The sequence below is a fragment of the Pinus tabuliformis genome, chromosome 6 (genome assembly GCF_031772625.1).
Source record: "Pinus tabuliformis cultivar Carrire ecotype Pingquan chromosome 6, CPIR1, whole genome shotgun sequence".
In the NCBI taxonomy this organism is placed as follows: domain Eukaryota; kingdom Viridiplantae; phylum Streptophyta; class Pinopsida; order Pinales; family Pinaceae; genus Pinus; species Pinus tabuliformis.
This window is the reverse complement of record NC_142292.1, coordinates 1,047,313,515-1,047,329,751: the sequence shown is the minus strand read 5'-3', so window position 1 is coordinate 1,047,329,751 and position 16,237 is coordinate 1,047,313,515. Positions and strand designations below refer to the sequence as shown.

General features: G+C 36.1%; 1 pseudogene; it reads right to left on the bottom strand.

Moving 5' to 3' along the window:
* Positions 1-1,235: 1,235 nt before the first annotated feature.
* LOC149262569 (5'-3' exoribonuclease 3 pseudogene) lies at positions 1,236-3,142 on the bottom strand (annotated as a pseudogene).
* Positions 3,143-16,237: the final 13,095 nt, after the last annotated feature.

Here is a 16,237-nt window from a genome sequence, read left to right as displayed (position 1 = left end):
AGCTGTTACAACTAAAATCCTAAGGATATGAAAGGACCGTCCATCTGTTCTATAAACAGAACATCGTTTCATTATTTCACTTGAAACTTTTTTGATGTCCAATAAAAAAGGCGACAACTGTAGCTGCAGATCATAACTGAAGTGAAGAATAGGAAATCGAATCTTGTTTGTCTGCCCTAGTGGATGCCTGTGATTTAAATTTTGGCTTTTCGTTTTCTGACTCCCTGTGCCTTTTTCATCGCTTGGTTTTCGACTTTTTCAACTTTTGTGTCATTCAAAGCCTCCTCGTTTATGGACTGTTTACAACAATATTGATGTGTTCAATGCCTTCCCCCCTTCCCTTATATTATGGACTGAAAATGCGTTTTTATAGAATTTGATCTATCCCTCTCACTGATACTCCACTCAAGATTCTTATAAGATCGAACTGGAACCAACTTCAAAGAGTCTCAATTAAGTTCAGATGATATTCTTCTCTCATTCTTTATGACTAAAACTAGTATTCGACCCAAAGAAAAAGTGGAGTCAAGTAATGACTTTATTTCATCGAACTTACACCCAAACTACAGGGTACTTAAGAATTTGTTGCAGTTGAATTATGCTTGTAGCAGCGCATTCTTTCCACTGAGGCACACATAGGAAGTTGTTCAACTTTTTTCTTAAAATCAAACTGCTGTAGAAAAGTGTCTTTAAATAGCACGAGGAATCTCGGATTTTGTTTTTGGTTTGATAATTTTGAAGTGAACCATGTCGTTGGTAATCACATTCCAAAAGATTACTGCAAGCAAAAATGCCTTTGTTTGTGGTATGCCATTATGGAATCGATTTTTGAATAATGCATTGTCACCTGTATTGAAGACTTGTGTCATGCTATCCTGATATAAGTGGGAATTTATTCTGCCATTTTGCTGTTGAATGTCCTTTTGTCCTTGGTAACAATAGTACTCATCAATAGGGACACCAGACTAGAACTGATGGTGTGAAGAACTACCATAGCTATGACGATGATTCTGATTGTCATTATATCTTTCACCATAACTATTGAAAGCAGATACAACATAACCCTTCTCATTACTCTGACTGCCATTGCATGTTGCACCATAAGAATCACAAGCAGAGGCTGGATAACCCTGACTACGATATTGACTGCCATTATACACTTTACTGTTATATTTTTGAGAGTTATCTGAAAGATATCCATGTTCATATCCAAGATTATCATCTCGTTTTGGATATCAATTAGGACTATAAATCATGTTGGTACCTCCCCCAGTATGAGCTTCATGCTGCAGACTAAGTGTTACCTCCTGTGAGCTACTATTCCTTAATTGTAGACTGTTGGCAATAAGACGATGAGCAGATTTTCCTAGATGAGGAGTTGAGGCAGGTCCAGTATGGTGTGGCCTTTCTCGATCATGTGCCTTCCTCCAATTATCTTCATGCCATAGAGTTGGTGTATTTACATCATTCTCTCATACAGACTTCTTTGGCTTTATTACTCCATTAGAAGGCCTTGTATTGTGTTTGTGTGTTGGTGGGAACTTGTAAATAACAAAAAGCACTTGATTGTCTGTGATAGTTTCCATCCCCTTGATAGGGGAAGTGAAGATAGGGGGGGCATGCTTCTCCATCGCAAAGGCAAAAGAAACCATTCATCGCCCCACTAGCTCTAGGATCAATTTCTTCATTTACTCCAAGTCTTTTCTGCCCTAAAAGATGGCTACCTTGATCGAAAATTGAAAAAACATATGGTGACAATGGATGGCTCACGGTCACAAATAACAAGTCATACATCACAGTATTTCTGCGCATTTCCTCTGCCGTCAAGGTGCACTCAACCTTGTTAACCTCCGTGAGTAGGCGAGCTTCATCAATAAAAGGTAATTTTGCAACACCCTGCCAAGCAAAGCATTTACCATTCATGTCTATCTCAAAGTCAGTAGGATAAAAATCAATAATAGGTGAGTTTGGATCAGTCATCAAGGGTCTATAATGTTCAGGAAGAGCATTTGCACTTGCAGCTGGAAGAGTTCCCATGAGCTGATTGAATGGTTTGAATGGCTTCCCTAGTTCAAAGCTTATCTCCAACCGATCCATATCCCTCAGATCAGATGCAAACGTAGCATATTGTGGATAAAACCATTGCCACGAACATACACCTTGGTAGAAATAACGCATAACCCAGCACAATCCTTCAGTATATTTCAAAACAACATCCTTTATAACTTCATTAGTTTCTTCTGGAGTGTGGGCCATAAACATTTCATTGTAATACCTTTCTTTCCACCCAAGCTCTCCTAGTTTAACCTTATCCCCTTCGGGTGCATCACAATTGAAAAGATTTGATTTTTCTTTAAGTACATTCTTCAGCTTCAGTTTGAATCCCTCCAAGTCATTTTTTTTTCTCTCTTTCAAATTCTGCATCAACCTCCTCTTCAGCTCTAACAATGGCTGTAGCAACACTGCTGTGTTGCTTGCTAACCCGTGTCAGCTTTGTTGCATGAACCAGGTGATCTGCCCGGCGGATAGTCTGAGCAGCCAGCTGACCACTATTTGATTGCTCCACCTGATATGGTGATAGTTGAGGACTAGAAGCTAAACGTGCTTTATGATAAGGCATCACTGGAACTAAGAATTTAGAATTGATTTTGGGATCCATATTATCTCCATTCCTTTTTTGAGCCTTCTCGCACTTGATTCTTTCCATCTGGCGCTGATGTAGGCGAGACCGCTTTTGAAATATTTTATCCTCATAGGACCCAATAGCTTGAATAAAATGCTCCACTCACTTCAAAATTGCCTCTCCTGAATCTGTCAAATAACCCCTCATTGCCTTGAACTCTTTCTTGTACACCGCCATCAGCAAGTTAATTGCTCCCTCACGGATTTCCAATGTAGACATGTGTGGTAGGAAATCATTGCCGACGAAGAAACAAATAGAGATAAAATCATCAACAAGCCATTCAAAGTCTATCTAAAGTGGCGGGTTTGGTATCCTCAAGTTGTACTCTAAGTATTCTCGCAAAGTCCAAATGTTGAGAAACTGATATGGTTTTTTTTTTTTTTTGGGAATAGAGCTCCCTTCCCCACCCTTCTCATCAAACTCTCTAGTAAGTAGAGCAACGGATGCTTCATTCAACATCATATGCAGACGTTCAATTGTTCTTCAATCTACTGTTTTATCATGGACCGCATATACATAAGCAACTAGGCGTTTGAATGCCCGCAAAGCAGACATGAAACGAAGATCGCCTCAGTCATTCAGCATGTGCCGAAGCAATGATAATTTCCCCTAAGATTGTCCGTAGGCAACGCCCTGATCTCCCATAAAACTGGCTTGTAGCAGAAAATTTGAGTCATTTCGAAAATTTGAGGAAGAAATGGTGAAAAATTTCTTTGGAGGCTCTGTGCGCCGCGTGGCAGACCCAGTGCGCCGCATGTCCTGGATGCGTCGCGCCAGAGGAAAAATACACGGTGAATCCGCGCCCGATGCGTCGCGCGCCCTATCTGCACTGTGCAAGTCATCCTATGCGCCACGCTGGCCAATTTCATCCTTGATTCTTTTTTTTTCTTCGTTTAGATGGGCCACTTTAATTTGCAGGTCCTTTGCCCTATTTTCAGCAGATTCATACAACTTCAGGCTTTGTTGATACTAAAAATCATGGTGTCATTTTCTGCTTGTGATTTTAAAAGAGCCTGCCGCAAGTTCTGGATTTCTTCATTGGCTTTTTGCAACTGCTGGACCCCTGTCATAACCTGTAACCTGAGATTGTGATTCTCATGATGAAACTTGAAAACTTCTTCTTGTGAATTAGCAAGGGCTTGCCTATTATTTCTGTATTAAGGAGTAGAGCATTCATACTGAAGTTTCTGTCTCGATGTTTTGTCTCTCTGATTCCAATTTTGCTTCCAAGCTCAGAATTTTTAAGACAAGTTTATCATTCTCTTGAGTTTTAGATTTTGGCTTTTGGCTCAAAGCTTTTCCTTCCTTGATATATTAATTTTTCTACTTCTTTAGTATGCGCAATTTACCCTCAAGTTCACTGATTCGTGCAACATGTGATGATGAATCCTTATTGAGCTTGTGGTTTTCTTCTTGAACATGTTGCAGTTCTTCTTGAATTTTTAATAGCTATTCCTCCACAACCCTGAATTGCTCAGAACCTTTCTCATAGTCTCCTTTCAACATTTCCTTCTCTGACCTTCTTTCGCTGAAATGATGGTTCTTCTGTTGATCGTTTTGCAGGGATAGGAGCTGTTGAACCCAGCAAGATGGGCAGGGCTGCCTGAAGAACTGTAAAACCTTATCAATCATGTATTAAACAAACTTAATGATTTCTTCTTCAAAATAGAGTTTGAAGAAGAAATGTCCTTCAGCAGTATTAATAATGAAAATCTTGAAGTGAAACCTTATTGAAACTCCCTTTGGCCTGCAAGCGTTATTTGACACTTCTGGAGACAAAACCCTGGACTCAAGAATTAAAATGACTCTTTTTGACCCAAAATGGAATTCGGTGACTACAAATGATGAGAAATGAGCCTTGGTGAATTTGACTCTAACAAAGGACTGACAAGACTGAGTTTAACAGAGTCTATTGGCAATCACCTTGGAAATAATTTTATACACCAAATTACATAAAGTTATGGGTCTGAAACCATCTGGAGTCATGGCTTTTTCCTGTTTTGGGATCAAATCTATGAAGGAAGTATTAAAAGCCTTTAGAACCTTTTTGGATCTTCTTGAGTCTTCCACCACCTCAAGGATATCCTATTTGACTGTTTTCCAACATGCTTTGAAGAAGACAACATTGAACCCATTCGGGCCTGGAGCTTTTCCATTTTGCATTTCATTGATCACTTCACCGACCTCCTCTTATGACACTGGCCTATTAGGAATGTGGTTGTCCTCTCTGGTAACCAGCTGAGGGATATACTAAGTGAAATGGTTGATGAACCTAGATCTCTCCTCCAAAGGATTCTCTGCTATACTGAGGAAATGTTGTACAAGGACAGATTCCATGTCTTTGTGAGAGACGATTTCTCTCCCATGAGAATCTTTGGGCTTTGTGATTTTGTTGTGTGCCCTGTGATCCATGGTGGATTTATGAAAGAACTTCATGTCTCTTTCTCCCTCTCTAATCCACTGTATCCTTCATTTCTATCTCCAGAAAATCTCCTCTTGCAAGCACTTATGCTCCCATTCTTCGTGCAAAGAATCAGCTAGCTTTTTCCACTCCTCGGTAAAGCCCTCTATGATGCTGATCTGATTGATCTCCCAGAGTTTCTACTCAACCTCTCTTTTGGCTTTGAAGATATTTCCAAATTCCTTTTTGTTCCAATATTTAAGCCTAGATTTGATATGTTTAAGTTTCTGTTGGAGCAGGAACATTCTAGTGCCTTGAATGTTCAGATCCTCTCTCCACCATTTGCCAATATTGCCGGTGAATTCAGGGTGAGAACCAGGAATTCTCAAACCTGAAAGGTCTGTTTCTTGGTGTACCCATAAAAGTGGCTTCCAACTGTATAGGTCAATGGTTTGAACCTCTGAAGGGAAGAATAGATGCTTTCATGGCAGGGCTTGAGAGAAAGAGGTCCTCCGAAATAATAAATCTATCTAGTTTAGAGGCGACTTATGAAGCCCCTCCCCTCTTGTTATTCCAGGTGAAGGTCCCATTTATTGTTTCAATGTAAACTAACCCCATGTTCATTATGAAGTTCTGGAAGGCCATGGACTCTCTGCCTAGTTTTCTGATACCGCCTTTTTTCTCTGTAAGAGATCTTATCATATTGAAATCTCTTGCAACAATCCAGGGCATATTAGGGTGTCTTTCTCTTAGTTCCTCAAGGGAGGTGAGAAGTTTGAGTTTGTCTTCTTGCTTTTGAGGTCCATAGACATTTGTGATCATGTATATCTCCTTATCAACTAAAGGTTGAAATACCAAAGAAAGATAGTTTCTAGATGCCTCAGCATCTAGAATTCCAAATTTCTGGGGATCCCACAGCATGAGAATCCCCCCCACTGAGTTTTTTCCTTTAGCCTCTAGATACTCATACTTGATTAGCCATTTATTATAAATTTCTCTAATCTTATCCATTGAACATTTTGTCTCCTGAATAAAAACCATATCTGGTTTTTTTTCTTTTATTCTATTACTGAGATTTCTTTGTTTCCTTCTATTTCCTATGCCTCTAATATTCCCTATTGTGAGCTTCATTAAGAAAGGTTTGTAAAGGAATAACTGGTGAGATCTTTCATCTTGCCTGAGTTAATCAATAGTTTTCCACTTTCGTTCAGCAACTCCTTCTGTCTTTTTCTACCTCTTTTCCTGCCTAGGTTCTTTGGAGATTGTGTCTGTGTCTCATCCATCATTTTGACCCCTCTATGCTCCTGCTTACATGATTTCTTTTCAATCTAGTTCCCTTTGATTGTGATATCCATAGGAAGAGTTGTTGAACTCTAGCATATTCGTCTTTTGGCAGGGAGTCCACTCCTTTGGTCATCCCTTGTTCCAATAATTTCTCTAGATCTAGATTTTCCCTATCTAGAATCTCCTCTAGTTCATGGTCCTCCATTCCCGCCTCACTTGGAGTAACCTCATGGTCCCTATTTATCTCCATAATGCTTGGCAGATCATTCTTTTTCTGGTCGTTTTCTATGATATCTTCCATGTTGTCATCCCTTTCCTTCTCAGTGATAATGTTCTCCATTTCCTGGTTTGTTTCTTTGTTTCCTTCTTCTTCTTCTAGGATCTTAAAGCTATTGTGGCTCGGTTTTCTTTCCTCATTGATCTTCTTCTGTAGCCACTTTCTGCCTTTCCCTTTGCCCCCAACCTTGGTAAAACCCTCAGGATTTTTATCCACAGTGGTTTTCACATTTCTCTCCATGATTTTTGTTGGGTATTCTCTATATAGATGCCCATGCTCATGGCATTTGTGGCACCTAAATGGGATGTGCTCATAGTCCACTGCATTCACCCATTATTCATCATATACTTCTAAAATTATCGCATCCGAAAGTGCTCCAGATAAGTCCATTTCCACACATATCTGGGCAAAGGAGGTGTATTTTCCTTTTAGAGTCGCATCTGAGATTTTTACAAAATGCCCCAGTTGTTACCTATTATTTTCAGAGATTCTGGTAGCCAATAATCCAAAGGAAGGGAGTATAGTCTAAACCATACCGGTACTGATGTAAATGTCTCGCGTTCCGGGACAAAGTTCATCATCCAGGGCTGCATGTAGAGGCCTGCGGCAGCATAGAAATCTGGTCCTCCTTTGAACACTCTGTCTTTATCCTCTAGGCTTGTGAATACTACTGTGAAGAAGCCCTTAGATCCTAGATGAAGGTGTATTTCCCCCTTTGTCTTCTAGTATCTCCTTATCCATACATGTAGCGTCCTCTTAGTCAGCCATATCTCCATGAATTTGCATATGACCGCATATTTCGTCATATGATCCCTATGTGCTTGTAGCGCTGGGTCCCTTAAGATGACCTGAGGAATGATGTTTGACTTGGGTTTTCAGACCCCAGTTGTCCTTATGGAAGTAGGTTTTTGACTACTACCCCCTTTCTCCTTTTCCTTACTAGCTTCCTATTGATTCCCTTCCTGTTCATGAGGTTTGTTTCTTCCCAATATGTCTGTGTTACTTGCCTCTGTTGCCTTCTCCATAGGTTTCTTGAAACACTACTTTCCCACATCCTCACTTCTATCCATAACTACTTGACTGTAGAAGGGAGCAACACTCCCCCTTGCGTGTCCTGCCATGGGGCCCAATGTCGAAACCCTAACGCCAACCCTAGATCAAGTTGTAGAGCCTCTTTTTCCTAGCGCTACGACTTCTAGAATCACTTGTAATCTACTCTTTGGTATGTGTTTAGTCATACCCTCTTAGCTTAATTTATAATTCTTACCCATGGTGCTAGGTTTTTGCATCGTTAGTTGGTAATGGGTCTTCATGCGACCCCCTACATTTTTCATATTAGTCTTATATGTCATGGGACTTATGATTCGACTCACACATCACTCTTGACATATCTATGTTTTTACTTGTGACCACTTTAGGATTACAGTGTGTAATTAAAAACGAATGCCTTTTCCCATGGTTGGAAATGTGACCATGCCAGGTGGTCCCATCAACATTGTTCCATCCTGAAATTCTCACATGGAATTTAGTTTGAACAAATGAGATCGCCAAAAGTGATCCAAATACATGGATTAATTAGGATTTTTTTTTTCTTATATTGGGTAGTCTACCCTCCTTTCATTTCATTTTCATGTTTTCACTTTGGTCGTCACTCTGCTCTTATACAAAGGAGGTTCATATCTCTTTCCCTAACTTTCCTTTTTTTTTCACTACGGTTACCTTACATTGATCCTCATAGAGTTTCTCATTCATAAAGAGGAGTTCGAATGTGATCCTTGTAAAGGTTCATCAGTAATTCTAGAGCTTGGTGTTTTCCTTTCTGTTTTTATCTTCTCATTTACAATGGTTTACTCCTAGTTATAATACTTTGTTGTGTGATGTATACATGGTTTTTCTAAGGGTTTTGAACCCTAACCTACTAAACCTTTTTTCTCCGATGCTAATGATAGTTTGGTTTCACCATTTACTACCCCCATTTGATTTTTTTTTTTCTACCAATGATGGCCAGACTAGCTTAGTTATGGGATGGAATTTCCTACCTCCACTTCAATATCAAGAATGTTTAAGGAAATTATGTGTCTAGCTCATTCATTCTTGCTTTTTCATGAAAATTAATGGTTTACTAATACCACATTCATGGGGTTTCTTTTAGTTTTGGACACAAATCCATATCTCCTAAGGTGTTAGAGCCTCATTCTTGAGTGGTCCTACAAGTAATTCTCAATTTTTTATTTTCCTTTATGATAGGCTTATTTCATCCAAGAGTTTTCTAAAACTAGGGTTTAGTTTGTAATTATTACTTAGGGATTAACTTGGTTACCTTGGGTGTATGTGAGAACATTATATTTATCTGACAATTGTAATAAGTTTGTTTTGCTGGTACTTATTCTTGAGGCTATATCAAGATTATTCCCTCTAACTAGGAATATTTCCTCACAATATTCCCTTTTCTCTCAAGTACCTTTTGTGGCATTGATATTCTTCCCCTTCTTATGGGTGCATTGTAGCCCTAGAACCAAACCTTGACTTATTTTCAAAATTCCATTCCTATTCATAATTAGGGAAGTTCTAATTCTGATTTTTGTTTCTAGGTTTGATGGAATCATTGTCCCCTCACAAGCTTTATTCAAGTTGTAATGTTTAACATTGCTTTTTTTATTTATGGTTTTTATTTTAGGATTATATTGTAACTGTTCTAACTTACATTTTTATCTCGAAATGTTATAGGTATGCTCAAAATTACCCAATCATTCATTAGGTTAGGTCCCTACAATACTAGTGTAGTCATTATATTATTATTTTTGTGCCCTTACATTATTATTGTTATGTAGGTCCTAATTATATTTTGACCTGTTAGACTCCTATATATACCAAGGAGGTCTTGTCATTTGAATCATCAAAGAATTGTTAATCTATGTGATGTAAAGCGAGGATTCCCCCTTGAAGTGGATTATTATCAAGTCATTGATATATATTTTCACATGTTTCTATGTTATTTTTAGATGGATACATAACATTTGGTATCAAAGCTCTTGATCTTAGGGTTTTTTTAGCTTCAAACAGGTCATTGTGGAAGTTCTGCTATAACTTTCTTTCTATTAAGCTTAAGATCATGAAGTTTATACCATGTGGAGGATATTTCCTCACCTATGGTTACACTTTCAGGCCTTGGTGTGCTATAAATTTGGATATATGGTCCAAGGAAGTTAAGGTTTTTTTATGCTCCAAACTTCAATCTAAAAAAGGGGTCCCAAGGAAAATCATCATAACTTTCTCTTCAAGCGTCAAATTTGAATTTTATAAGAATCGGTTAAAAGTGAATGTACTATAGTTCTTTGGGTAATACTTTTAGGGCCTAAGGTTGAAACAATGAAACATGTAATCTTGTACAATTTCACTCTTCTAACATAGTCCATAATCAGGTCATTGCGTGAGATTTGGCATAACCTTACCTTGAAGAATCCAATCTCAATGTAACTAGTGGGGTTGGAAATAAGACATAGAGAGATATCTAAAAAGGTAATTTTAGACCTCGTGAGGCTGAAATCATAGATATACATATGTTTCCAAGTCAAATAGATCACAAGCTTAAAATCAAGCAACTAAAAGGTGTGTATTTTTATTTTTGAATATTTTTGTTTGAAAAATCAATCTGAAGTGATTCACATGGAATAATTAAGCATATATATCATTAATTGGTTCCAAAATTCCTCTCAAACAAAAAATTTCTACACCCATTATACCCTCAGAAATCTCTACTATGACACATGAAAAGGAAGAAATGCAACATGATATATCAAAATTACACAACCAAGTATAAGAAATTTTTCTCTCAAAAAGAGCAATGAAAGATGAATTGGAACCAATGATGAAGAGATGAAGGAAAGTTTGAAAAAGTTGTTACAAGAAAGGTTTCCTAATGGTGACAAGGGATTCCATCAAACTTATGATGATAATAAAAAAAATGTGAATAATGATTTTGGAGACTCTAACTTTGGGTTGAATACCAACCAAATTCCAAATATCGATATGAGGAAGTTTGATAGCAAGGATTCAGTAACATGGATACTACAAATGGAGTAATTCTTTGATTGACATAATATGTAAACCACAAAAAGGGTATGCATTACATATTTATATTTATAACCCAATCAATTTGTATGGTATCAATGATTTTGTTATTATAAATCACTTGTGACCTGAACAATTTTTACAAAGAAATTGATAGCCCATTAAAAGGATACAAGGAGAAATACATTCTGTATCCAATTGATCAATCTCAGACAAAAGGGTCGAGTTGCAGAACACATTAAGGACTTCCAAAGAGTAAATATCAAGGTAACTGAAATCCTTTAGGAAGATTTTATTGATGTCTTCCTAGGGACCTTAAACAATAAAATCCAACATAGGGTTTTTGTTTCAGAACCTACGTCATTGGAGAATGCATTCAAGGTGGAAAGAAAAGTTTAGATCAAAATTACGGAAACAAGGAGGTCCACCACTCACAACTATAAATATGGAAGTGTTTTTTCTCCTAGCACTGCACAACCTACAAGGCTGACACCACAAAAACTAGAGGAAGAAAGAGAAACGTTTCTTGTTATAGTTATGATAATAAATTCACTAAAGGTCATAAGTTTGCAGAGAAAAAATTATTTTACATAGATAGTGAAGAAGAAGAAGAAAAGGATAAAGAAACATTAAAAGAAGTACAATTACACCAGGTTCCAACACCAAGGGTTGAAAAATAAGAATCAAATCCAAACATATCTTGTAATGAACTAGCGAGAATTAACACTCCTCAAACCTCTCAAGATATAAGCGTATATCAAGAAGAAAAAGGTAAGAGTGTTGATTGACTCAGATAGAATCCATAATTTTATTCAGTGTAAGATAACTTACGATTTGAGTTACCTTCTATATCAAGCTCCAAAATGTCAAGTGACGGTTGTAGATGTAGGAACTAAAAATTGTTTAAGAAAGTTCCATAATATCAATCTAACCATGGGAGGATTTTTATTGAATAGTCCAATTCTTACCATTCTAATGGGTGGTGTTAATGTTGTATTAGGGGTCCAATGGGTACAATCTTTGGGGAAGATAACTTTTAATTTTCAAAAACATTTCTTGAAATTTTTCTCAGAAGGAAAGGAAGTTGAATTAAGGGTTATCGTGGGGAAAACTAGGAAGATAATCAACTCTAACAGCGTGAAAATGGTTTTGAAGAAGGAACAATGAGGGGTAATTGCATAATTATTGTCACTATATGTTCAAACATCTAACTCGTTCATTTCTCTAGATTTTGAAAGAGTTGTTGACAATTGTTACAAACTATTTTAGACTCCTAAAGGTCTCCTACTTATTTGAATCATTATCATGCTATTGACTTGATTCCAATAAGTGTTCCTCCAAAAATTAAATTTTACATATATCCCTATACCGAGGATAGTTAAATTAAACATATAGATGCAAAAATTCTAGAGGTAGGTGTAATTCAACTGGGCCAAAGATATTTCTCTTCTCAAGTAGTATTGGTGCACAAGAAGTATTGATCGTGGTGTATGCGTTCAGATTATAAAGATGTCAAAAAGCTCACTATTAAAGATAAACTTCCCATTCACATAATATATGAATTTTTGGACGAACTATAAGGAACAATTTTCTTAACCAAGTTGGGTCTTCATTCAAAATATCATCAAATTAGAAGAAACACAAAAATAATTCCAGAAACAACATTAAGAACTCATGAATGTCATTAAAAATTTTTGGACATGCCTTTTTGCCTTACTGATCTACATTTCAAATTTCAAGGTTTCATGAATTCCACTTTCAAACCCTTCCATAGAAAATTTGTGTTAGTATTTTTGGATTATATATTAACCTACAACAAGTCTTGGAAATAACATGTTCAACATGTTGAAAAGGTGCTCAAGCTATTGGAGGAGAAACAATTGTATGCAAAGCCCTCCAAATGTTTCTTTGTGGTACAATAGTTGGAATATTGGGGCATCTTGTATTTCATGAGGGTGTCAAGGTACACCCTACCAAAACTGAATCCATAGAGGAATGAAAAATCCCCCACAATCTCAAGGCATCTTCGAGGATTTATCAAGTTGATAGGGTATTATTGCAATTTTTTTAGAATTATCAAAAAATAACAACACCTCTAACAACATTATTGAAGAAAGATGCAATTTTTTGGATTCCAAAAGAAACTAAGGCCTTTAAAGATCTTCATGAGGAAATTTGTTGAGATTTGGTCTTAGCTACACTAGATTTATTAAAACCCTTTACTGTGGAATGTGATGTGTTGTTTTAATGCAAAAGGGAAGACCCATTTCTTTTGAAATTTATCCAATAAAGGGAAACAATTTACACAAACCTATTTATGAGAACTAAATGTTGGCAATACTAAATGCCCTAAAGCAATGACACCATTACCTAATGGAAAGACACTTAAAGTTAAAAACAGATCATGATAGTATTAAATACTTCTTGAAACAAAGTTTATCTTCAAAAAAGTAGAAAAATTGGGCCACCAACATGTTGGATTATAACTTTTATATCATCTACAAAAAAGGGAAGCACAATGTTGTTTTGCATGCACTCTAGAAAAGGGATGGGGATGTGGATTCATTTCTTTATTCCATTTATATTATCAAACCTAATTCGATAATTGAAGCAAGAGATGAATAGAAGTAGCAAGAAGAAGTATGGATACTCATTCAAAATTTGCAGAATGATCCTAGTGCATTTGATACATTTATCTAAAAAATTGATGAACTGTGGTAAAAATATCATTTATATCTATGTTAGAAATCCCAACTCAAACAAAAGGTTCTTTTAGAATTAGATACCTCACTTCGAAGAGAGCACTAAGGATTTTTAAAAACTTAACATAGGGTTAAGAAGGTTTGTTTTGGGGATGGCCTTAAATATGATATTCAGAAGTTTGTGGGAGAATGATTGGTTTTCTAATAAAATAAAGTCGAGACAATTAAAAACCCAAGTATATTAAAACCATTAGTTATACCAAGTGAGAGTTGGGAGGAAGTCCCCATGGATTTTATAACAAGTCTACCTAAGTCTGAATGAAAGAGTGTCATCATGGTGGTAGTTGATGGACTTACCAAGTAACCACACATTTGTGCACTATCTCATCCTTTCAAAGTCATTACAGTTGCTACTACATTTGTGTAAAAAATTCAAAAGATACACGGAAGCCTAAAGATTATTGTAAGTGATAGAGATCCCATTTTCAGTGGAAATTTTGGACATAGTTATTTTCTTGTCTTGGTACTCAATTACCTCATATCTTAACTTATAATCCTTAATCTCATGGGAAAATTGATATAGTGAACAAATTTTTGGAAGGATAAATTTGTTTCTTTGTATCCAATAAACAAACACAATGGGTCAGGTGGTTACCTTTGGAAAAATTGGTGGTATAACAGTTCTTTCCATACCAGAGAAAAAATGACCCCATTTACGGAAATTTATGGATATTATCCACCATCCATCACATCATCTTTAAGAGACAATCTAAGGCTCAAGTAGTGTAATATCAAATTGAGCATCAACAACAAGTTTTTCAACTCTTAAAGGATAGAATCAATATCGCAAATAATCGAATGAAACAATAGGTTTCTCAACATTGTAGTGAAAGAAGCGTGTACATCAGAGATTGGGTATTTTTATGGCTACAACCATACAAACAAATGTCCCTCAACAAAGATAAGAGAGATAATAAATTATCACGCACATATTGTGAACTTTTCAAGGTGTTGCAAAATATTGGCACTATGGCATACAAATTGGAGTTGCCTGCATCTTCGCAAGTACACCTAGTTTTCCATGTTTCATGCTTAAAGAAGGTTATATGTGACAATCTCCTTGTTCAAACTATATTTGAAGAACTTTATGAGGAAGGAAAAATCACATTAGATCCTAAAGCAATCACGGAAACAAGAATTTGACAACTATGGAACCAATAAATTTAAAAATATCTGATTAAGTGGAAGAGCTTACCTGCTAAAGATTCCACATTGTAGGATGAGTATTTTATACAAAGTCATCCATAACTACTCAAGCATTGAGGACAACAATTTTTTGAAGGAGAGGGGCATGTTAGGTCTCTATAATACTAGTGTAGCCCCTATATTGTTATTGTTTTTCCCTTACATTATTGTTGTTGTGTAGGCCCTAATTATATTTTGACCCTTTAGACTCCTATATATACCAAGGAGGTCTTGTCCTTTTAATCATCTAAGAATTGTTCATTTTTGTGACGGAAAGGGATGCTTCCCTTGAAGTGGCTTATTATTAAGTCGTTGATCTATCTTTTCTTATGTGTCTATGTTATTTAGATCTTGATACATAACACATTGTCAGTTTCGCATACGTCTAGGTACTTTAAAAATAGCTATGTTCATATACACTGTTTATTCTCTAAAATAGAATTGGAGTTATTTACTTTGTTCATATATATTTTTATCGCCTCGAGCATGAACTTAGCATGACCTAGATTCACTGTCTCTATTTGATGGAAAGTTAATATAGCTGTGTAATCCTATAGTTGGTTTATCATTCTTGGCACTATAACTATATTTAATACTCAATTATGGTTCTATACCTTCTCAATTTATAATATGTTTAACTAAGAATTTAGTGCTCAACACTAGGGACATCCCTATGTAAATTTTTGGACACAGGATTGATATGGTTATTACGTCTTTCTTTCTTGGATATTGTATCTTTGTGTTGCATATAATTAGTTACAGACTTCTTTATGCACAAATGCTTTGGTTCTCTATTTCATTTTATAAATATTGGTTTTAAAGGAAATTATTTTCTTTTTGGCATGGTCATCATGGGTACATGTCTTAAACATTTGTATTAATTAATAATAGCATTATAACAAGGCCACAATGTTACGTGGAAAACAAGGAAAATTTCGTTTCTAAAAATCTAGCACAATTGTTTAGAAATGTGGTTGAAAGTTGTCAAGCTTCAATATTTTTTGTTCCCTAAGAGTTCTCAATAGTGTTGAATCCATTTCCACCATAAAAAAAGAAACAATTTCACCCTCTCGACTAAATTGTGGCCTAGGTAGACAAGGGTAACCAAATAGCATAAACATTATCACGCATATGTTGTTGTTTTGTCATTGTATATGCATGTTCTCTTAAATGATATATTTATTGCATCAAAAAGTGGAACTATGGATTCATTTCAACTATGAAATATACACGAAGCCCTAACCATAACATTTACTTGCATTACAATAGATTTATTTTAATAGAAAGAACACAATTTAACTAATTAATTCTCATCCTCAATTTCCATTCCTCTTCCTTTTGCTTGGCCAACAAAATCTTAATTTCCCTTCCCTCTCTTTTTACCTTTAGAATTAGAACTAGTTTTACTTCATAACATCTAAGTAATTTGAATGCCCACATATAAAGTAAACCTTCACTTTGGATGTTGAGCCAAATTGCATATTTTGGAATGTTTTGAAAATACCAAGAATAGAAGTTAAGTGAAATAATTGACCCATCAAATCTTCTCAATATTCTAAAATGTACCATCCATA